The 24,230-nt window shown below is 44.6% G+C and overlaps 1 pseudogene across 1 annotated transcript; it reads left to right on the top strand.

The window, feature by feature from the left end:
• Positions 1-795: 795 nt before the first annotated feature.
• LOC308160992 (dihydroxyacetone phosphate acyltransferase-like) lies at positions 796-22,438 on the top strand (annotated as a pseudogene). The gene is made up of 16 exons (XR_013938033.1): positions 796-852; positions 8,238-8,435; positions 8,702-8,878; positions 9,297-9,430; positions 12,401-12,528; positions 12,670-12,745; positions 12,896-13,047; positions 13,212-13,342; positions 15,331-15,599; positions 15,964-16,221; positions 16,579-16,658; positions 20,311-20,451; positions 20,582-20,681; positions 21,144-21,237; positions 21,350-21,411; positions 21,674-22,438. The product of XR_013938033.1 is annotated as a dihydroxyacetone phosphate acyltransferase-like (transcript).
• Positions 22,439-24,230: the final 1,792 nt, after the last annotated feature.

The raw sequence follows: 24,230 nt of genomic DNA, 5'->3' as shown, positions 1-24,230 counted from the left end.
GCACACTGGCAAGTATCACATATGGTCATGCTGAATTATGCTACTCTTTCTGTGAAAGATCAGCGTTACGATTAGTTTTATTTCGCGTTAATCATTGCAGTTGTTGACTATTCAATGTGTTGTGCTCTGATATTTAACCGATAAAGGTTTTATTTGACCTAGTCACTGTTACAATTGTTGCTCTATTGATGATTTCTAAAAATAAAGGCAAAAATAAAAAGCCTTTGAAATGTGCTGATTTAGATTTATTATGTATGTATGTTTGTATTATTATTTTTTTTTTTTTTACAATTGTAGCCAGACCAGCAAACCGACGGTATAGACTCATTTCAGCACCCGGGACACGGGAAAGCGGTTTAATCTCACACTGACTGGACTGGTTGAACAAGTTTAGTTGTGTAATGGGATGTGATACACCACCTCCACAACGCGTTTACACTTTATGTCAGGGAAAAATACAAAATCACGAACCAGTAGTAGGCTACCGTATGGAATACCCCTTTTTAAACACATAGGTCTACTGTCAAACAACCAAGCCTATTCCAAAGGTCCTTTTAGCAAAGCAATCAACACTTTGTCATGCCGAAAACGGACCTTTATGCTATATAGCCTAACATAGTCTGTGCGAAACACAGTAGGGCGTTTGGGGACCTTCGCTGAACGGGGTGCTGCGGTAACCGGTTCAGCGTGTCGGGAGGAGTTCCCCAAACGCAGCGACCCCATTGGCTTCGACCCACATAAGACTACGGAGTGTCATAAGACTACGGAGAGGCTTTGTCAAAGTAAACAGCGGAGTATGCGACGGCACAAGCACCTGCCGAAGACTTCACGCCCCCGATAATGGCAAGATCGGTAGGTCTATTCTTTGTTTTTCTTCTGGTTTTCTTTCCCGATTCTGTGTATAGGCTATTAGCCCTATTTCGCGACTTAGTCCTCTATACTATTCGTGCATGCAATTCCGCGTTCTAGCTTAGTTACCATTATGTATGTTTTGCTTTCGCTTTATAGGTCTACATGTATTCTTAAAAGCCCATGGCACCTATTACTATACCAACTAATACCACCTATTATTATACTAACTATATAGGCTAACTAATACCATTATTGCTAACGCATGAGGCAGGCTGTTAATTTCACTTCTCCACGCAGCGTCCAATGTCCAAAGTCTAAGCCCAGCCCACTAGGTTGAATATCGAATTGAGTTAGTTTCTCGAGGGATCTGTCGAGACAGTATTGCTGCAACGCTATGGCGCGGCTGTTTGATGTTGTGCTTTCCCTACGTGCACGCTGCGTTGAGGAGAGTGACCAACATAGTTGATTAAGTAGCAATGCATTCAATTGTATTTCAATGTAGCCCTTACCTTTCATTCAACATCTATTGCATGCAGGCCTAATGTAGTATTGAGCAAGCTGTTTGCTAGATCAGTGGTCCCCAACCACCGGTCCGTGGGTCATTTGGTACCGGGCCGCAGAGAATGAATTAAAAAAATATTGTATTGATTATCAGAGTCTGAAAGACACAATGAATTTGCTCCGCCACTAATTGATTCAGTCCACTAAAGCCCTGTCCGGACGGCATATAAATTACCTGAGGACCTCTGTAATATGTTTTACCTGGGGTAATTCGGTAATTGTTATCCCGTCCGGACCGACCATGTCAGTGATTTACTCCGGGGACCCCAGTAATTATTCCGGCTGGAATTACCTACTGTTTTTCAGCAAACCCTGAGGTCCTCTGATAATTATATTACCTTACCGTCCGGATTGACATAATAATAATAATAATAATACATTTTATTTATAAGGCGCCTTTCATGGCACTCAAGGTCGCCGTACAACAACAAATCTAAAAACAGCCACAAAATTCAAAACACAAAATACATAGAAATATACAGTATAAAACATAGCCAGCAGCAGAGCAGCACGGGAAAAGTAAATCAACACGGGTATGCCTGCGTAAACAGGTGGGTTTTGAGGTGGGTTTTGAATGAGATGATAGAATCAATGTTCCTGATGTCGGTATACATGTCAGTATTTGGTACGCATTGCATGATTTTGCACGCGATATTAATACTAGAATTTAGCGTTTTGACGGGGGTGTGAGATATAAGGTATTAGGTGAGCTCTGTGCAAACAATGGATGTGGATGACATTATTGACTCCCTTGAATCTCCACTATCGGATAACCAAACCACCTAAAAGGTTAATCGACGACGACGATGTAAGTGACGATGGACTGATTTCTTATTCTGAACCAGTTCTAGAGAATTTACCTAACATTAGCTTGTAAACTGTGCTGTTTGTATGGTCTGGATCTAGCACTCTATAAATCACGGTGTCTGACAACACGCAGCTGGATGAAGTTAGGGGTGGGAATCGCAAGCTAACTCACGTATTGATAACCGTACAATATTTTGTGATCGTTAAACTGCTGTTTATTATATCGAGTGGGTACTTTAAAACGTAAAGTTTCGTGTTATGGAAAAAACGAGTCTGCGAGTGGTTTCGGCTCAGCAGTCATGGAATGCCTCTTGTTCAATCAAATTACTTGTTGTTGCTACACGTGTGTTGTGTTGTGGATCTGACAAAACATCCGCGGGAACAGATTCTTCTTCTGTGATGTTAAATGGCAGCTTGCACCCGAAACGCAAACATGCATGGATATTTTTTATTCCATCCGGATCGTCATTAAAATCACTGGGGTCCTAGGGTAAAACAAATATTACAGAGGTCCTCAGGTAATTTATATGCCATCCGGACAGGGCTTAAGTCAACGATTTCTTTTTCTTTATTATGAAAAAAAAAACAGATTGAAGCTCGATTTAGGCCGCTTTCAGACCTACATTTCGTTCCGATTAAGGGAGCAGTAAGTTACAATGTTACAATGTTGCAGACCACACCCGCGAAGCGACGCGCTTGCAAAACAGTTTTGTGATTGGTCCAAGTTTAGCGGGAAATTTGGATTTCAGGATATCCCTCTCCTCCGCCGGTCCCTTGAAAAGAAACATCAACTCACTCACGCAGCCAGTCTGATAGCAGCGGACCGCTAACGTCCAATCACAACAATGATTTTGTACAGTTCAGTATAATATTTGTAGATATGTTTTCGTTTAAATAATATTCACTCTGTCTTTTAGTTTCACACTCAAAAATCCCTCAAACGGTTCACTCTGTCTACAGCGGGAGAACAGGTGGCAGAAGGAGAGCCATCAGCATCGGCTAGCTGTGGTGGTGTATCAGCAGACATTAGCAAGTAAAAAAACGATTCTTATGTGCCGTCACTTTAGCAACGACAGTATTGGCAGGGAAAAAAGAAGGAGAGTCGATTTTTTTATTGACAACGGAATTACATGCTGGAAAAACATGCAGCTAAAATTCAGGGAACATTTGGACAATAAGAGACACAAGGGAGAAGTACGGGAAAACAGGGCTCATGTAGGTGTCATCAAAGGTAAGAGTTGGTTTTCTTTAACTCAGCTGATGCTCAGCGGTTTACCGAATGTTCCATCTGACTGTCACACTGTGATTTTACTTGTGTAATGTGGTGAGTTGACATAATTCACCCACGGAACTATGGGAGTATTGTTCCGCACGGACAGATTTGCGTGGTACCCGAGTTGTTTATTCAGTTCTATTTACTGCTTGAGTGTGTTGTTGACAATCGTTCATATCCTACATTAAACGTGTAGCTTTGTAATTTGATACGCCGCCTACGACTCCCGTCTCTCGGCACTACAGTAAACAGTTATTCAGTAACGTTAGCCAGTTTTGTGCTCTCATGTAGGCCTACTTCGTATTGATGAGCTGATGATCTTTGTGTGTGTGTGTGTGTGTGTGTGTGTGTGACTGTCAGTCACAAGTTTATATTCTACGGATGTTGTTCAGTGCTGTATGCGCGTTCCTGGTTCTGTGTGTACTCTAGTGTACTTAATATTCGATGAGCTCAGTGTTTCCTCTATTTATTCGTTGCGGGCCGCCACAAATGAATTTCCTCCGCCACTAATTGATTCAGACAGTCCACTTTGATTCAGGCTGCGCAGAAAGGCAGCGAGTTATTATGACTGGAGAACAGAAAAAAAGCAGATTGAAGCTAGATTTAGGCCGCTTCCAGACCTACATTTCGTTACGATTTAAGGCGTAGTTAGTTACAATATGTTACAATGTTGCAATTAACCTCGTCGTTTGTGTTCGCACTGCAATCGAGACTGAATCGCTCTCAACAGGCGCACGGCGCAAGGCGACGCGCTTTCAAAACAGTTTTGTGATTGGTCCGAATTTAGCAGGACATTTGGATTTCCTCTCTCTCTCTCTCTTCGCCGGTCCCTTTAATCCCATACGTATCCTAATCGAAAATGCAACATCATCAGCGACTACTGTGGGTTATTGCATTTACTGCTGTTCTCTGGTTCATGTTCTTATACCAGTGCTCAGTATAGAGTATTTTAAATGAACATTCGTAATGTAGTCTCTGATGTTCATGGTCAATTAAATCAGCCTATTTTGTGAAACAAATAATGTTCCCGCTAATGGGTTAACCGAGCATTCTCGCACCTAACGTGCAAGCACCTAGCTTCGAACTATTTATAGCAATATGCGCGGGGCAAAAATAATCTATTGCCTCTAAAATCACCACGAACAGAACGGCGGAGGTACGGGTAAGCAGGGCTTTGTTGGTGTCCTCAAAGGTAAGAGTTGGTTTTCTTTAACTCAACTGATAGCATTACCTTGCTGTTGTTGTTTACCGAATGCTCCATCTGACTGTCACACTGTGATTTTACTTGTGTAAACAGTTAATGAGTAGCGTTAGCCGGTTTTGTGCGTGTACTCTCATGTAGGCCTACTTCGTATTGATCTTTCTGTGTGTGTGTGTGTGTCATGCGCGTTCCGCATGTTCCGCTGCAGCTGTAGGATATCTTGGTATTTGATCACCTTCTATATAAAATCACCTGCTCTGCTTTAATGACTTAACCGCTATTTAAGAAATTATAATTGTTGCCACCCTCTAGTTTTTGGTGAAATTACGTCTTTGTTTTGAGCGCCAGTGCGCGTTTTATGCGCGTGCACGCCACTAATGCCAAAAATCCTGGAGGAAACACTGGAGCTGATTATCTTTCACTGTATGTGTCTGTGTCTGTCAGTGTCTTGACTTGGGCGTATCTGTCAGTCACATGTTATTATGATCCAAAGATGGATATTATACGGTAACCTACATTCAGTGCTGTATAGGGCTGTCCCTAACGACTATTTCTCTAACGATTAATCTAGCGATTATTTTTTCTATTAGCCGATTACTCTAACGACTAATTTACCGATTAGTCTAGCGATTATTATTTTTACTGTTCGATTAATGTATCACTTAATTTTCCCCAAATAAATGTCAAAAACTTCTCTTATTAACATTTCAGCATTTTATTCAATTATTCTTGTACAAATATATAAATTAGGCTTCTGCACTGCAGGGCAATATTCCACAACAAAAAATATCCTCTCTTTCTTACAGTCCAACATAACTTTTATATTTTATAATATTATATTTTATCACATTCATAACATTCTCCCCCTCTCTCTGCTCTCTGATGTGATCCTAAATAAACTATATGAAAAAGCTGTCCTGGACAAGGCTAACAAGATAATCGCAGACCCCCAACATCCGCTCTCCACAGAATACGAAGTTCTCCCCCTAGGTAGAAGGCTTCGCATGCCAAGATGTAACTATAAGCTCTTAAAACTATCATTTGTCCCATTCTCCATTAAACTAATCAATTCTCTCAAGCAGAAACGATGATTAGGACATGATCACCAGCACCTGCACTTTATCTTAGACACCACTTGAAGGGCCATGTGCAATATTCGAAAACACCACTTGAAGGGTTATGTGCAATATATATTTATACCAAATGATGCCATGTCCAGGTGGAAACTGCTGCCAATGTCACTCAATGTTTGTTGCTGTCCTGTTGTTTACTTTGTCTACTGTATGTTGTATGTATCGTCACTGTTGCACTTGAAGCATGAAAGTACCATGCCCAAGACAAATTTCCCCTCGGGGACAATAAAGTACAATCAATCAATCAATCAATCAATCAATCTCCCCCTCCCACGCTCCTCTCTCTCCCCCCCTCCTCTCTCCCCCCACCTGCCTCCTGGTTATTATTATTATTATTATAGGTCAGTATTTCTCAAAGTGTGGGGCGGGCGCGTCGCGAGAGACAGTTAGGAGGTCAACAAGTTACAGTATCTTAGCTGTTCATAATGATGGCATGTCTAACAGGGACACTGACAGGGAAAAGAAAAACGACAGAAAATCACAATACTTGAGAGTAGGGATGCACCGAATGATCGGCCAGGTTCAGAGGGATAAGCCTTAACCGCGCCATTGATGTACGACTGTGTCGGAGATCTCCTGTCGATAAAAGCTCGCATGATTATACTACTATCTAGTATACTAGTATACATACTATCGCATGTGCGGAGTCCATACTCCACCCACTTTACAGCACAGTCGGAGTTCGGCCATTCCGTGTTCCGTGTGAATGTTCGCCAATGTGAGACGTAAATTTTTTATGACGCGATCAAACAGTGCAAGCAAACCATGCTGTTCTGTAAATGAGACGAGCATTGAGTGATGACTGCCTACTGCCAAGTAATATAATTACAGCAAACATGTCGGCAGTTTGGTATCTGTTCTCTGACTCTGAAAGACAACAAGAGGCACATTCTGATATTATAGACTTCCGGTTTCGTTTTCGCGTCTTCAAAATAAAAGCGCGAGTTAAGCGTTGTTGAAAATCAATGACACGTCGCTCGTAACTGGTCGCAGCCATGTTGTTTATTTGCGACGCACCGACGCACATTACGCAAGTCGACGTATTGACGTAGTCGATTACGTCGACTATGTCGACGCGTCGTCCCAGCCCTAGTGCTGTATGTATGCGCGTTCCCCATGTTCTGCTGCAGCTGTAGCCTCCGGATATCCTGCTATATAAAACATCGCTCGGCTTTAATGGCTTAACCGTTTTTTTTGTTTTTGCCACGCTCCCTCTAGTTTTTGGTGAAATGACGTTGTTGTTTTGAGCGCACGTGCGCGTTTCATGCACGTGCACACCTGGCCACCGCTAATGTGGAAATTCCTGGACGACACTGCGGTCGTATCGTTTTATTTCTATATATTTATGCCCCCACACCCGAAGGCCAGTCCGTGAAAATATTGTCTTACATGAAACCGGTCCGTGGCGCAAAAAAGGTTGGGGACCGCTGTGCTAGATCACTGATCACACAACCAAGACTCATCCTTTAGTCCGAAAGTCATGATCCTGAACTGTGATACAAGATTGCATAGTCTTTAGAATATATCAGGCTAACTAAGTATACCATTATTGCACCGGTACGGGGGTGGCTGTGGTACAGGAGGTAGAGCCGGCGTCTAATGATCGCAAGGTTGGCAGATCGGTGGTTTGAATCCCGGCTGGCCACATGTCGAGGTGTCCTTGGGCAAGACACTGAAGCCCAAATTGCTCCCAATGAGCGGGCCGGCGACTTGCATGGCAGCTTGCCGCCATTGGTGTGTGAATGGGTGAATGAGAGGCCATTGTAAAGCGCTTTAGAATAAGGCGCCATATAAGTCAGTCCATTTACCATTAATTTACCGACACCCCCTTTCCACCAACGCGAACCTAGTTCTAGTTCTGGGCTGGTGTTAAATGTCCAGAGTCTACAATAGAGTATTAGAGAATGTAGAAGAACAAAACCACCTGTCCATGAATCACTTGTTACCTCAACGAAGGAAGAAGAAGGGAGGGAGGAAGTGAGCAAGGAAAGAAGAAAGGAAAGAAGGATGTGTTTTGCCAAGTGTTGGAATAAGGTAAACCTCTCTGACCCCTTAAATAGACCGCAAGCGTCAACCTCAGCAGCGCGTGGCGGAACTTCTGCGGCTCTCACTGTTGCGGCTTCCACACTGTCTGCGTGTCTTCTGTGGCTCTAACTGCGGAGCTGCTACCGCCAGCCCTGTCTTTGTACATTGAGGTTTGCCTGCAACACGCCTTGACACGCAGGAAAAATAGGCGTCCTAATAGAGTCCTAATCTCTAGATGGCGTGCCGCGGCAGCCAGCGTGAGACGCTTGAAGCGCACTCTATGGCTGCTCTAACCCGTTAACATGGGTGCCGAAAAGAAACGCAGACAAGCTGCTGAGGTTGACGCTTGCGGTGTGTGTTTTCGCCGTCATATGCTTTGGTCCAGTTTGTGGAGCCCAGGAAGCTGCACCCAGAGGAGGAGGGGTTCATGGACATCCTGGAGGAGAGGAGGAGGAGCAGTGACCTGGGCCACGCCCTCAGGACCTTTAACCCCCAACCCCTCAGAGGAGGCCCGCCCTGCTCCGCTAGAGCCCTCCACAGGACAGTGCTGGAGTCACAGTACCTGCACTACATCACCAAGGAGGTGTGTATGTGTGTGTGTGTCTGTCTGTCTGTGTGTGTCGGCCTCTGTGTGTCGGCCTCTGTGTGTCGGCCTGTCTGTGTCGGCCTGTCTGTGTGTCGGTCTGTCTGTGTGTCGGTCTGTCTCTGTCTGTCTGTCTGTCTGTCTGTGTATTTGTCTGTCCGTCTGTGTAAAGGTAGGGAGGGAGGGAGGAAGGGAGCATCTATACATGAAAGTATGAGAAAGACCGGTGCTATGTCTCAGTTTCCCACATCCACCTTCCCCTGCAGATTGCCATTGAGACTGGGGAGTCGGTGGAGTTGGTGAGAGAGGAGGCTTGTGGGATACTGGAGGAGATGTCGCAGAACTTGCAGCTGAATTTCATCAGGCTGCTGGGGTACACCCTGACCAAGGTCTTCAAGAGAATCTTCCGGAGCATCCACGTCAACCAAGAAGGACTCCATAGGGTCAGCCACAAATCTCAATACCCTCCATGTACTACCGTAACGCTACTGAGTTAGTACTGTTGTCCTGCAGGACTGTCTGTTGGGTGGTGCTGTAGCTAGCAGGAGGGTCCTGAACAGGCTCATCTCTGATTTAGGAGGCATAATATTATCTATTTACTACCGCCTTGGTGTGTGTGTGTGTGTGTGTGTGTGTGTGTGTGTGTGTGTGTGTGTGTGTGTGTGTGTGTGTGTGTGTGTGTGTGTGTGGCAGAAGTCATTCTGAAGCCCTGTATGACCCTGTGGCTGCGTGGCTTAACCCACTACTTCAACCCACTATCAACTAGGAGGGCCTGAACAGCCTCAGATTACATCTGTGAAGAACTGTGTGACTATCGGATCTGATGGTTCTGAATAATGTTTCTTTGTCCCGCCCCCTCAGCTCCAACAGGCCATTCAGGAGTCTCCAGTGATCCTGATGCCCAATCACAGAAGCTACATCGACTTCCTGGTTCTCTCCTACATCCTTTTCACCTATGACCTCCAGATTCCTGTAATAGCTGCTGGAATTCGCAAGTATCTATTACTGACTATGATGCCTTATTACAGACTGATTTCTTATAGCAGGCTTATGATGTCCTATTACAGCCATAATACATACATAATACATGTTCTATTCTATTGTTGATACACCATTTTTATATCACCTGTTTGGTTCCTCTTTGTTGTTAGTCGCCCATGCTAGACCGACACCACAATAAGCTTTTTATCTGTCAATAACGAAAAGGTAAATCTCATAACCTGGTCTAATTTGTCTGTTCACCCACCCATCTGTCTCCCTCCCTGTCTGTCTGTCTCCCTCCCTCCCTGTCTGTCTGTCTGTTCATCCACCCATCTGTCTCCCTCCCTGTCTGTCTGCCTCCCCCCTCTCTGTCTGTCTCCCTCCCTCCCTGTCTGCCTCCCCCCTTTCTGTCTGTCTGTTCATCCACCCATCTGTCTTCCTCCCTCTCTGTTTGCCTGTCTGCCTCATCCCTGTCTGCCTCCTTCCCTCTCTGTCTGTCTGTCTGTCCATCCCTTTCTCCCTCCCTGTCCATCCCTTTCTCCCTCCCTCCCTCTCTGTCTGTCTGTTCATCCCTGTCTCCCTCCCTCCCCCCATCCCTGTCTGCCTCCTTCCCTCTCTGTCTGTCTGTCTGTCCATCCCTTTCTCCCTCCCTCCCTCTCTGTCTGTCTGTTCATCCCTGTCTCCCTCCCTCCCCCCATCCCTGTCTGCCTCCTTCCCTCTCTGTCTGTCCATCCCTGTCTCCCTCCCTCCCCCCATCCCTGTCTGCCTCCTTCCCTCTCTGTCTGTCTGTCCATCCCTTTCTCCCTCCCTCCCTCTCTGTCTGTCTGTCCATCCCTGTCTCCCTCCCTCCCTCTCTGTCTTTCTGTCCATCCCTGTCTCCCTCCCTCTCTGTCTTTCTGTCCATCCCTGTCTCCCTCCCTCCCCCCATCCCTGTCTGCCTCCTTCCCTCTCTGTCTGTCTGTCCATCCCTTTCTCCCTCCCTCCCTCTCTGTCTTTCTGTCCATCCCTGTCTCCTTCCCTCCCTCCATCCCTGTCTGCCTCCTTCCCTCTCTGTCTGTCTGTCCATCCCTGTCTCCCTCCCTCCCTCTCTGTCTTTCTCTCCATCCCTGTCTCCCTCCCTCCCTCTCTGTCTTTCTGTCCATCCCTGTCTCCCTCCCTCCCCCCATCCCTGTCTGCCTCCTTCCCTCTCTGTCTGTCTGTCCATCCCTTTCTCCCTCCCTCCCTCTCTGTCTTTCTGTCCATCCCTGTCTCCTTCCCTCCCTCCATCCCTGTCTGCCTCCTTCCCTCTCTGTCTGTCTGTCCATCCCTTTCTCCCTCCCTCCCTCTCTGTCTTTCTGTCCATCCCTGTCTCCCTCCCTCCCCCCATCCCTGTCTGCCTCCTTCCCTCTCTGTCTGTCTGTCCATCCCTGTCTCCCTCCCTCCCTCTCTGTCTTTCTGTCCATCCCTGTCTCCTTCCCTCCCTCTCTGTCTGTCTGTCCATCCCTGTCTCCCTCCCTCTCTGGCTGTCTGTCCATCCCTCTCTCCTTCCCTCTCTGTCTGTCTGTCCATCCCTGTCTGCCTCCTTCCCTCTCTGTCTGTCTGTCCATCCCTGTCTCCTTCCCTCTCTGTCTGTCTGTCCATCCCTGTCTGCCTCCTTCCCTCTCTGTCTGTCTGTCTGTCCATCCCTGTCTGTCTGTCCATCCCTGTCTCCCTCCCTCTCTGTCTGTCTGTCCATCCCTGTCTGCCTCCTTCCCTCTCTGTCTGTCTGTCTGTCATCCCTGTCTCCCTCCCCCCCTCTCTGTCTGTCTGTCCATCCCTGTCTGCCTCCTTCCCTCTCTGTCTGTCCATCCCTGTCTCCTTCCCTCCCTCTCTGTCTGTCTGTCCATCCCTGTCTGCCTCCTTCCTTCCCTCTCTGTCTGTCTGTCCATCCCTGTCTCCCTCCCTCTCTGGCTGTCTGTCCATCCCTGTCTACTTCCCTCTCTGTCTGTCTGTCCATCCCTGTCTCCCTCCCTCCCCCATCCCTGTCTGCCTCCCTCCCTCCATCCCTGTCTGCCCATCCCTGTCTGCCTCCTTCCCTCTCTGTCTGTCTGTCCATCCCTGTCTCCCTCCCTCCCTCTCTGTCTGTCTGTCCATCCCTGTCTCCCTCCCTCCCCCCATTCCTATCTGCCTCCTTTCCTCTCTGTCTGTCTGTCCATCCCTTTCTCCCTCCCTCCCTCTCTGTCTGTCTGTCCATCCCTTTCTCCCTCCTTCCCTCTCTGTCTGTCTGTCCATCCCTTTCTCCCTCCCTCCCTCTCTGTCTGTCTGTCCATCCCTGTCTGCCTCCTTCCCTCTCTGTCTGTCTGTCCATCCGTGTCTCCCTCCCTCCCTCTCTGTCTGTCTGTCCATCCCTGTCTCCCTCCCTCCCCCATTCCTATCTGCCTCCTTTCCTCTCTGTCTGTCTGTCCATCCCTTTCTCCCTCCCTCTCTGTCTGTCTGTCCATCCCTGTCTGCCTCCTTTCCTCTCTGTCTGTCTGTCCATCCCTTTCTCCCTCCCTCTCTGTCTGTCTGTCTATCCCTGTCTCCCTCCCTCCCCCCATCTCTGTCTGCCTCCTTCCCTCTCTGTCTGTCTGTCCATCCCTTTCTCCCTCCCTCTCTGTCTGTCTGTCTATCCCTCCCTCCCTCCCTCCCCCCATCTCTGTCTGCCTCCTTCCCTCTCTGTCTGTCTGTCCATCCCTTTCTCCCTCCCTCCCTCTCTGTCTGTCTGTCCATCCCTGTCTGCCTCCTTCCCTCTCTGTCTGTCTGTCCATCCCTGTCTTCCTCCCTCCCTCTCTGTCTGTCTGTCCATCCCTCCCTCCCCCCCTCCCTCCCTCCCTCTCTGTCTCCCTCCCCCCCTCTCTGTCTGTCTGTCCATCCCTGTCTCCCTCCCTCCCTCCATCCCTGTCTCCCTCCCTCCCTGTCTGTCTGTCCGTCCATCCCTTCCTCCCTGTCTGCCTGTCCGTCCGTCCGTCCTTCTGTCCGTCCTCCAGCTCTGATGGGGATGAAGATGATCGGGGAGATCCTCCGACGTTCCGGGGCCTTCTTCATCCGCCGCTCCATAGGATCAGACAAGCTGTACTGGGCTGTGCTCTCCGAGTACGTTAGGACCATAGTTAGGGTACGTGTCTGAAGAGAACTCCCATCCTACACCACATTCCATTGATGTATTTGACCTTCTTTTTTTTTTACATGGGAAGCTGTCTCATTTACTTTGGAATGTGTGTTTAATGAAGTGGAATTCCTCTTTCTGTGTCTGAAGAAAGGATATGCTCCTTTAGAGTTCTATGTGGAAGGACTAAGAAGTCGGACACTGAAGTCTCTCACACCCAAGTTAGGTGAGTGTCCACCTTACTCTGCTATTTGTTTTCCCTTATGAAAGATATACTAGCTGCTTTTATATATAATATAATTTGTGTTCTCTCATCGTGTGTGTGTGTGTGTGTGTGTTTGTCTCTCTGTGTGTCTGTCTGTGCGTGCGTGTGCAGGTATGATGCAAATGGTGTTGGAGCCCTTCTTTAAAGGGGAGGTTTATGACATCACTCTGCTGCCCATCAGTATCAGTTATGACAGGGTGCTGGAGGAGTCTCTACTGGCCCATGAGCTGCTGGGGATCCCCAAGCCCAAAGAGACCACCATGGTACGACCCGGTCACCCCCGAGCCTTTCACAAACAATGGTACAACCCATAGACACAATTAGAGACATGTACATCGACCACACTCAGTTCACAGTCTCTCTCTCTCTCTCTCTCTCTCTCTCTCTCTCTCTCTCTCTCTCTCTCTCTCTCTCTCTCTCTCTCCAGGGTCTGTTGAAGGCGAGGAGGGTGTTGGAGGAGGACTATGGCAGTATGCACGTGTACTTCGGTCATCCTCTGTCAGTGAGACAGTTGTCTCAAGGGAGGATTGACCGCGGCCACTACAACCTCATCCCCAGGTACACAACTCACCTGCAGCCTTAAAGGGACAATTCACTCCCAAAAAATGTTTAGGCAATAAAACATCAAACTGTTTTCTTAACACTGTATCTTATTGTCCTATTTCGTCCTTGTGACCTGCAATTGACCCCTGACCTGACCTTAGTGTTCCAACCTTCTGTTCCAAAAGATAAACTCTGTGCACTGCATTTTAATTCCTGTTTCATTCATTCCTATTTTAAAAGAAGGTAATAGAGGAGCCTAAAAACATTTTTCAAAATTATGTATCCTCTCACTAGTTGTGTTTCCATAAAAGACAAGCGATTTTTGAAAATGCGAATCATGAAATGCGAATCAAGCTGGGTGTTTCCATAAAACTTAAGCGAATTTCGAAATGTGATTCATGAAATGTGGAGCGTTTCCATTAACTTGGTTGGAGCGAACAAATAAAACTTAATTTTGTCAGAGGATGACGCGTTATAGGCTATACGTCTATGTTACACATGTTGTGGAAGTAAACAAACGAGCCAGCTAGAATTAGCCATGTTCCAGACTGTCCAGAGGAAGGAAAGTTAGGCTAGTTAGCTAGGCTACGTAAAACATAATTTCGTCAGTATTTACATGTATATAGTTTGATGTAAAGAACTCTCCCAACTGCAATGCAAAAACACATACAAAATCTTTTGAAAAGTGCAATAAAACTTTATTTCTTTTAACAAAATGTGGTGTTCATCTCCAGCAGTGCGATATCTGTAAACATACTATCTGTCGACTCTCCTCTGCTTCACTCTTCCACTTGTTGCGCAAAATGGACCAGGGTTTGTCAAATCCTTTGTTGGGCATCTCGTTTCTTAAGTCCTGGTATATTGTGGCATTTCTTTGCTGTTTGCCATCTAAGACATGTTTAGCAGACACCGTCCTGACTCCTCCGGCTGAGTGAATGCTAGCGAGACTTGCTGCCGCTGCTCTCTGAAACTACTGACTTCTACTCTAATATTGTTGTTTCTCTGTCGATATTTCTACTCTTCTCTCAGCCATTTGAACAGTAGCCTATCCTCCCGACAATATCAGTGACTTGATTGCTTGTTTTAACTTACAATCGCGTGTGTTTTGGACTACCGCTGCTACTCTCGCGACCGGGGTAGCTTCACCACCGAGGTAACAATGGATCCGATGGATCAACAGGCTGCTGGTATGGAGTAGCCTATCCTCTCATGGATTATATCCTTCATAGTCCATCCAGTAACACCGTTACTTCCAGTTTTTTCTAGTGGGTATACTGTGATTTTTCCCTCCCAGCCTCATATCGTTCATTTCGGAACACCTTAAAAATATATCTGCGCTCCCTGTCTAACGTTATATATCTAACATTACATGCTGATCTGTGCATGACAGTGCTGCATTTTGACATTATATCATGTCGCATTTACCCCCGTTGATGGTTTATGACGCTATAGTCAGTTCCAACGGTCCAAAAGTCAAGTGCTTCGTAACACAGACGGGGTGAATTTTATGAATAAAAGTGTGAAAGTTCTGTCACAAAACGCTGTTAACGTATCCTCACACATTTTTAAGTGGGTATACGGCGTAGTGCTGCGTATCACAGACTACACCACTGGTTACTTCAATACTCTGCAGCAGAACTTTTCCAACTACGATTCCACCTGCCAGAGCACCGCCGGCAGTGAAACAGGTGAGTCACGTGAGTTGAAATTCGCTACGTCAGAGTTGGCCTGTTTCCATAACACCCAATGCGAGTCAGGCGATTCGCAAAAGACAAAAAACACCTCAAGTGAACGTATCGACTTTGTGCGAATTAGAGGCGATTCGCATCGAGTTTATGCGAATCAAGCCATTTCCCTTTTTTTTTTTATGTGAATCATCTCAAACTGATGCGGATCACCTCGAAATGTGAATCAGAATGGTTTATGGAAACGCACCTACTTTCTCTCCCTGCCTCTATCTCACACACACACACACACACACACACACACACACACACACACAGAGACCTCCCCCAGAGACCCAGTGCCAAGGCCCAGGCCTGCGTGAGTTGGATGGCCCACCTGGTGGTTCGTGTCCAGGAAGAGGGCTCCATGCTGAGCCCCTGGTCCCTCATGGCCTGCCTGCTGCTCCAGGGACCCCCAGGGACCCTCCAGGGACCCCTGCCTGAGCAGGAGGAGGAGGAGGGGGGGCTGGACTGGGACCTCCTCACCCAGAGGACCTTGTGGCTCCGAGGGCTGGCGGTGGCCTTTGGGGGACACCTCCACTGGCCTGGTAGGGGCTTTTTTTGTTTGTGATTTTATATTTGTATATTTATTCAGTCCCGTTGAGGTCAAAATACCTCTTTTGCGAGGGAGACCTGGGGGGTATTCCATCCATGTCGCTAAAGGAAAATCCAGGCTTATTTTGATCAATTTCTTGAGAAAATCTAGGCTTATTTTGATCAATCTTGTGTACGCTACGTATGTCCTCTATAGGTCCTCAGAGAACTCCAAGCCACTCACTCACTCACAAAGAACACATCCACCCCCATGCTCGCACACTGGCACACACACACACACACACACACGCACGCACACGCACGCACACACACTCTGGCACACACACTGTTTTTATCCCTCTCTCCCTCTGTCTCTAGATCATGTCCCTGATTCCGAAGTGATGTCATCCAGCATGGCCTTACACAGCTCTGTGGTTCGCTGTGAAGGGGGGCGTGTCCACCTGGTGGTGGACGAGGGGCCTACGGGGACACGACCTGTCAGTCCAGAGGAGGATGTGGTCAGGAGGGCGGGGCCTGTCCTTATGGTGGCCTCCTATAGGAACCAGGCCTTACATGTGTTTGTGCGTCCCGCCATGCTGGCCTTGGCTATACACCTCACACACAGCACACAGAGAGGTGAGGAACTACACACACACACACACACACACATAAGCACACACAATGTGAGTTACCGTATTACTGTACACACATCCCCTACATGAAACTGTGGCAGAGCAGAGCAAAGCTTCTTTAGCAACAGACCACGTTGCCCTAAGGAGCGCTATAGGAGATATTTTCCACCTGCCACAATAAGACAACTTCTCCTGTCTATTTTTATTTCATTCTATTGTCTCTATATTTTGTTGTTGTTGTTGTTGTTGTACTGTGAGCTGCTGTAACCCTTTAATTTCCCCTCTGGGATTAATGAAGTACCTATGTACCTCCATCTCCATTATGTCCATCTGTCTCACCATGTGTCCATTGTGTCATCAGAGGAGGTCTTCACCTTCTTCCGGTTCCTCCAGGACGTCTTCTCCAATGACTTCATCTTCGTCCCAGGCGGGGCCTCAGAGGTGGGCGACAGCGTTTGGCGTTTGAGTCATCGCTTCTTCTGTTCACTCCCGTCTCCCGGCGTACTGAAACGAGCTGCCTGTGGCATTGAACTCACTCTGTTTCAAGAGACTGCGTATGAGAGACGTGCATCTAGATTATAATTGAGCGATTCTGATATTGAAAATATATATATATATATATATATATATTACTAGATATATTGACTAGGGCTGGGTTCAAAAAATCGATTTCCCGATTCTGAATCGATCTTCATTGAATGAGCGATTATCGATTCATAAATCCCGAGATCGATCTTTCATTTTTATTTTTTTTATTTTTTTTGCTTGCAGCTTCAACCCACAACGAGATCTCATGGCCAGATCTCGCGCTACAAGAATTTTTCATATCTCACGCAACGACCAGGCTTAAAGGCAGATGTCTGGGTGCATTTTGGATGTAAAAATTATGACGATAGAGATGAGCAGGACAAAAGCAAAACCATATGCAAGCTGTGCGCAATGGAGGTTAAATTTAGTGGAAACACCACAAATCTACGGAACCACTTATTGAGGCATCACCCTGACGTGAAACATGGAAAAGCGGATCCGAAACAAGCCTGTGGTGTTTGTGGTGTTTCCACTAACTTATTGTTACTGTATACTACAGTATTTTAATAATCATTGATTTTCCAATTATGTTTATTCCTGAATAAAATCTTCCAATCTCCAAAAAGTGAGAAAGCAGTAATGAAGGGCTTTAGTTTCATGGACATTATGGTTTACTATGTGTTTTTTTGTTCCCCAAAATACCCTAATCTATTGCACTATTTTCGTTTGAGTTTTGCACATTTTTATTTTGTATATATATATATATATATATTATGCAAATAAGCTATTTGAGACAGTCCTGAGGGTTATGTGATGTCTTGTTTACCGATAGGCTATGTTTGTAGCCCCTTTATTTACACTGGCTGCAGTAAAGCACGTTAAAAAGCACTTTTTGTAGTGTCTGATTTAGCAAAATGTTGGTCAATGATGTTCATTTATGTTCCAATAAGAAGTACATTCATGTAACTGCTTTGGAGTCAATTCTTAATGTAAACATTGATATGTTTAACAATGCTACATGTTATAGGGTTCCTTGAACCATTTATAGCATTAGTTCTGAGAATCTCTTCATATTCAAAGAAAATTGATATTGTAACTAAATCGAATCGGAATCGAATCGAATCGAATCGAATCGAATCGGGAATCGAATCGAATCGGGAGCTGTGAATCGGAATCGAATCGTTTTGGGAAATCAGTGGCGATACCCAGCCCTAATATTGACAGATATAGTAGATATATTGACAGATCTATGTACAGATATAGTAGATACATTGACAGATCTATGTACAGCTATAGTACAGATATTGACAGATATAGTAGTAGATATATTGACAGATCTATGTACAGATATAATAGTAGATATATTGACAGATCTATGTACAGATATAGTAGTAGATATATTGACAGATCTATGTACAGATATAGTAGTAGATATATTGACAGATCTATGTACCGATATAGTAGATACATTGACAGATCTATGTACAGATATAGTACAGATATGTACAGATATAGTAGATATATTGACAGATCTATGTACAGATATAGTAGATATATTGACAGATCTATGTACAGATATTGACCGATATAGTAGTAGATATATTGACAGATCTATGTACAGATATAATAGTAGATATATTGACAGATCTATGTACAGATATAGTAGTAGATATATTGACAGATCTATGTACAGATATAGTAGTAGATATATTGACAGATCTATGTACAGATATAGTAGTAGATATATTGACAGATCTATGTACAGATATAGTAGTAGATATATTGACAGATCTATGTACGGATATACTAGTAGATGTATTGACAGATCTATGTACAGATATAGTAGTAGATATATTGACAGATCTATGTACAGATATAGTAGAAGATATATTGACAGATCTATGTACAGATATAGTAGTAGATGTATTGACAGATCTATGTACAGATATAGTAGTAGATTAGGTCCAGAAGTATTTGGACAGTGACACAATTTCCATAATTTTGGCTCTGTATGCCACCACAATGGATCTGAAATGAAACAATCAAGATGTAATTGAAGTGCAGACTTTCAGCTTTAATTCAAGGGGTTGAACAAAAATATTGTATGAAATGTTTAGGAATTGCAACCATTTTTATACACAGTCCCCTATTTTCAGGAGCTCAAAAGTAATTGGACAAATTAACATAATCATAAATACATTTTTCATTTTTAATACTTTGTCGAGAATCCTTTGCAGGCAATGACTGCCTGAAGTCTGGAACCCATGGACATCACCAAATGCTGGGTTTCCTCCTTTGTGATGCTTTGCCAGGCCTTTACTGCAGCAGTCTTCAGTTGTTGTTTGTTTGTGGGTCTTTCTGCCATTAGTTTTGTCTACAGCCAGTGAACTGCATGCTTGATCGAGTTGAGATCAGGTGATTGACTCTGGCCATTGCAGAATATTCCACTTCTTTGCCTTAAAAAACACCTGGGTTGCTTAAGCAGTATGTTTTGGGTCATTGTCCATCTGTATTGTGAAGCACCATCCAATCAACTTTGCTAAATTTGTCTGAATCTGAGCAGACAGAATATCCCTTAACACTTCAGAATTCATCCGTCTGCTTCTGTCTTCTGTCACATCATCAATAAACACTAGTGACCCAGTGCCATTGAAAGCCATGCATGCCCATGTCATCACACTGCCTCCACGTTTGTTTTACAGATGATGTGGTACAGGTTGATCTTAGTTTCATCTGTCCAAAGAATGCTGTTCCAGAACAGGGCAGGCTTTTTTAGATGTTTTTTTGCAAAGTCTAATCTGGCCTTTCTATTCTTGAGGCTTATGAATGGCTTGCACCTTGTGGTGAACCCTCTGTATTTGCTTGTGTGAAGTCTTTCCTTCATGGTACACTTGGATAATGATATGCCTACCTCCTGGAGACTGTTCTTCACTTGGCTGGATGTTGTGAAGGGGTTTTTCTTTACCATGTAAAGGATCCTGTGATCATCCACCACTCTTGTCTTCCATGGACGTCCAGACCTTTTTGTGGTGCCGAGCTCACCAGTGCGTTCTTTTTTTCTCAGAATGTACCAAACAGTTAATTTGGCCACTATCTCTCTGATGGATTTTCTTTTTTTTTGCAGCCTAAGGATGGCCTGTTTCACTTGCATTGAGAGCTCCGTTGACTGCATGTTGTGCGTATACAGCAAAACTTCCAAATGCAAATGCCACACTTGGAATCAACTCAGACCTTTTACCTGCTTAATTGAAACAATGAAGGAATAGCCCACACTGGCCCATGAAACAGCTTTTGAGTCAATTGTCCAATTACTTTTGGTCCCTTGATTGTAATTCCTAAACCCTTCCTTCAATTTGGATGTGAATACCCTTACCCTAAAGCTGAGAGTCTGCACTTTAAGCCCATATTCATTATATAACTGTAACTTGGAAGATGTTTTGGTAAACAGTTAACATATATATATATATACAGTATATATGTTAATACACAAATTCTGTCTGTGTCCAAATATATATATGGACCTAACTGTATATGAACAGATCTTGTGCTGGTGTCTGTCCTGTAGGACTTTGAGGCGGCGTGTTCCTTACTGAGGAAGTGTGGAGCTGTACAGACCAGTGGACAGGAAGTGACGGAGACGGAGGCGGGGCAGAGTACTACTTCCTTCCTGCGAGCGCTGCTCCTGCCTTTCATGGAGGCCTATCAGGTACTTGAACCAGAGACAATTATGGTGTGTGTAACAAGGGAGGCTGGTGGGGGTAGAAATCGGAGGACGGGCTCATTGTAATGTACATGTGATTGATTGGTGGATGTGTTTGTGATGTGACCCTGGTCAGGTGGTGTTCAGGTACCTGTGTGAGGCGGGGGTTCAGGTGTTCACAGAGAGACAGTTGGTACCTGCCGTCCGTAACCTGGCCATCCAGCTCCTACTCTCCGGTAAGGGGTCTGTCTGTGTGTGTGTCCGTGTGTCCGTGTCCGACCAGGGGGGTATTCCATCAACGTCGCTAAAGGAAAATCCAGGCTTTAGAGACTAAAAAATAAGTCTGGTTTTTCCTTTAGCGACATTGATGGAATACCTCACAGGGCTTGGAGGTGTGTGTGTGTTGCTTGAAATTCAATTTACAGAGCTGACATGATTATTTATTCTACATTAGCGAGACGCATGTCTGCTCTACACTGTCTGAATATGTGGCGTTATGGTGTCCGCCTGGATATGCCACTATAGGCTCCTGGTTCCTGTAACACGTTTTACTTTTACGAGTAACAGTATCTCACCAGTTACCGGCCAGACAACTCATTGACATGACTATTGTGTCACTGTAGTCTGGCAATAAGATTAACTCCAATAATCTCACACATACCACTCTCAACTCCATCATCTCCTTGTGTCTCTTTCAGGGGAGTTACAGTCCTACGAAACACTTTCATCTGACACGCAGAAAAATGTCCTGTCCGCGCTGCTGAGGCTGGAAGCTGTGACGAAGTCAAGAACGTAAGCAGCAGACACTAAAATGTAATTCTAGTGTCATGGTAAATATGAATCTTTTCAGTGTGCCCACAGTGGTGAGTGTGTGGCAGATGACTGTCATTCTCTGTCATTCCAGAGATGATCAAAGTGAATTCAGAGCAAACAGACCGGCCATCAGAAGAATAGGAGATATGCTGGGTAAGCCAGTTCCCCAAGGCCTCACTGATTTTGAATGATATACTGTAACTTTATTGTTCCTGTTGGGGGAACTTCAAACACTGTCTTTACTATGTCACCCATTATGAATGACCTAGAAAAATAAGTTCCAGAAGAAACTATGTGGGCTTTAAAGATGATTTGGATGATGGATACACTGATTGTTTCCCCCTCTTATAGAGATACAGTTACTACAACCTGTTTGTGTGTCTCTCTCCCTCCTTCCTTCCTCCTCTCTCCCCAGCTGGTAAAATCCCACCCCAGATGCCTGTGGCCGCCCCAAACCCGAGGCTTTAGCCTCAACATTCTACCTCAGGTGTCTGTTGTGGACTCAACCTCAGTGTCAGTCCCATCTATGTTCTCTGTGCGTGTGTGTGGCACTGAGAGCTCTCAGACAAACTACCTCTGCCTGGATGTCAATCACCTGCCTAAGACCCGGCTGCGTTTCATTCCAGAATGTGTTGTTTCCTCCAATCCTTGTTTGTCTTCCTTTCACCTATGCTGCAAGTATTACGTAAGCTGCTGTTTATTTTCTTCAACTATATGCATTTTTGGGGAGAGGGGAAGTGAAATGCAGCCACACTTTGGTCTCTCTCTCAATTTCGCCTTCTTCGGAGAGACTGACTGGAATATGAACTTCTGAAATTATACTTCTAGCAATGTTAATCCATATAGTTATTCTGTAGACCTTTTTGCACAGCAGAGAGAGAAGGTAGTACAATTATAAGGTGCTATATATAGTGGAATAAGTGCAATTCAGAAAGTTAACAGGAATGCATTAAGATAACTCTAGACACGTTCATTATAGTAGAAGGCAGTCTAAACACTGAATCAATACAAGCTCTCTGAGTGTATTTCCTTTCCTTAGGATTTTCAGTCATAATTTATAGAATTGTATTGTAACATGTTTATCATAACATCAATTATCAGATACAAAATTGTAATAGGAATACATGTTATTGCCATTTATTTCCAGTTTTTGTCATTAATAAAAAAAACAGTGATATTCTGTATGAATACTGACTAGTTAATTCTGTATAAATACTGACTAGTTACTGTTTCCTCTTATATCCTATAATAACAGCAATGTACACAACATAACAGGTACTGCAGGCATTGGCTACAGCTCACTTTATTCTATTAAACATGAATAAACAAGCGGCAAGGACGACGCCAATGACCCAATACCAGGTGCTCGGCCCCAGGCAGCAGGAGTGGGAATAAGAACAAACCACAGCCACATACATCACAAGTGACACTTTAGAGCAAGATTCCTCATCTTTTAATTTCCGATCCGCTGTTTCCTTACATTGTTGCCCTCAACAACGAATTGGGCCTGTTCTTAAGCTTTAGTTTTGCCTTGTGCAGTTTCTTCACACCGTGTTCAAAATTCCCCAAAAATTAGATGAATGGCTCATTTCAAAAGTCAAAAGTCAATCAACCAGATTGCCTGGATCCCATCAACCCCAAGTTGGCTATACAAAGGCATCCACCTTGCCGACTTTTGCACAAATACCTATTTGTCAACCTTGAGGCGGCGGGAGATGACAGTAAACGGACGGATACACTTTTTGCTTTTTTTCATTGAAAATCAATGCCCAACAGCTCTGCATGTACATTGAAAACAAAGGGCTCGTTACCACACAGGGCCGAGGCCGGACACAGGTGTGTAGGCTAGCTCAGGGTTAGATGACAGCACCCAAGTAGGTGGTAGCAGGATGGCTTACCATCATCCAATGTTCTGCCGCGTTGACAGCTTGGGTTATTGAACATCCTGCGTATTAGTTGGGAGTAAACACTGGTAAACACTAGTAAACACCTGTAAACACCGGTAAACACTGGTAAACACTGGTAAACACTAATAAACACCAGTAAACACTACTAAACACCAGTAAACACTTGTAAACACCAGTAAACACTAGTAAACACCAGTAAACACTAGTAAACACCTGTAAACACCAGTAAACACTGGTAAACACTAATAAACACCAGTAAACACTACTAAACACCAGTAAACACTTGTAAACACCAGTAAACACTAGTAAACACCAGTAAACACTAGTAAACACCAGTAAACAATACTAAACACCAGTAAACACTACTAAACACCAGTAAACACTTGTAAACACCAGTAAACACTAGTAAACACCAGTAAACACTAGTAAACACCAGTAAACACTAGTAAACACCAACTAAACACTAGTAAACACCAGTAAACACCAACTAAAAACTAGTAAACACTAGTAAACACTATTAAACACCAGTAAACAATAGTAAACACCAGTAAACACTATTAAACACCAGTAAACACTATTAAACACCAGTAAACAATAGTAAACACCAGTAAACACTATTAAACACCAGTAAACACTATTAAACACCAGTAAACAATACTAAACACCAGTAAACACTAGTACACACCAGTAAACACTGGTAAACACCAGTAAACACTACTAAACACCAGTAAACACTTGTAAACACCAGTAAACACCAGTAAACACTAGTACACACCAGTAAACACTACCTAAACACTAGTAAACACCAGTAAACACCAACTAAACACTAGTAAACACTATTAAACACCAGTAAACACTAGTAAACACTAGTAAACACCAGTAAACACTATTAAACACCAGTAAACACTAGTAAACACTATTAAACACCAGTAAACACTAGTAAACACTAGTAAACACCAGTAAACACTATTAAACACCAGTAAACACTAGTAAACACCAGTAAACACTAGTAAACACCAGTAAACACTAGTAAACACCAGGGGGCCGTTCCACTAAAGGTGGATC

Source organism: Nansenia antarctica, assembly GCF_963989245.1.
Source record: "Nansenia antarctica genome assembly, chromosome: 6".
Classification (NCBI taxonomy): domain Eukaryota; kingdom Metazoa; phylum Chordata; class Actinopteri; order Argentiniformes; family Microstomatidae; genus Nansenia; species Nansenia antarctica.
Note: the sequence above shows the minus strand (reverse complement) of the source record. Positions and strands in the feature narration are given on the sequence as shown.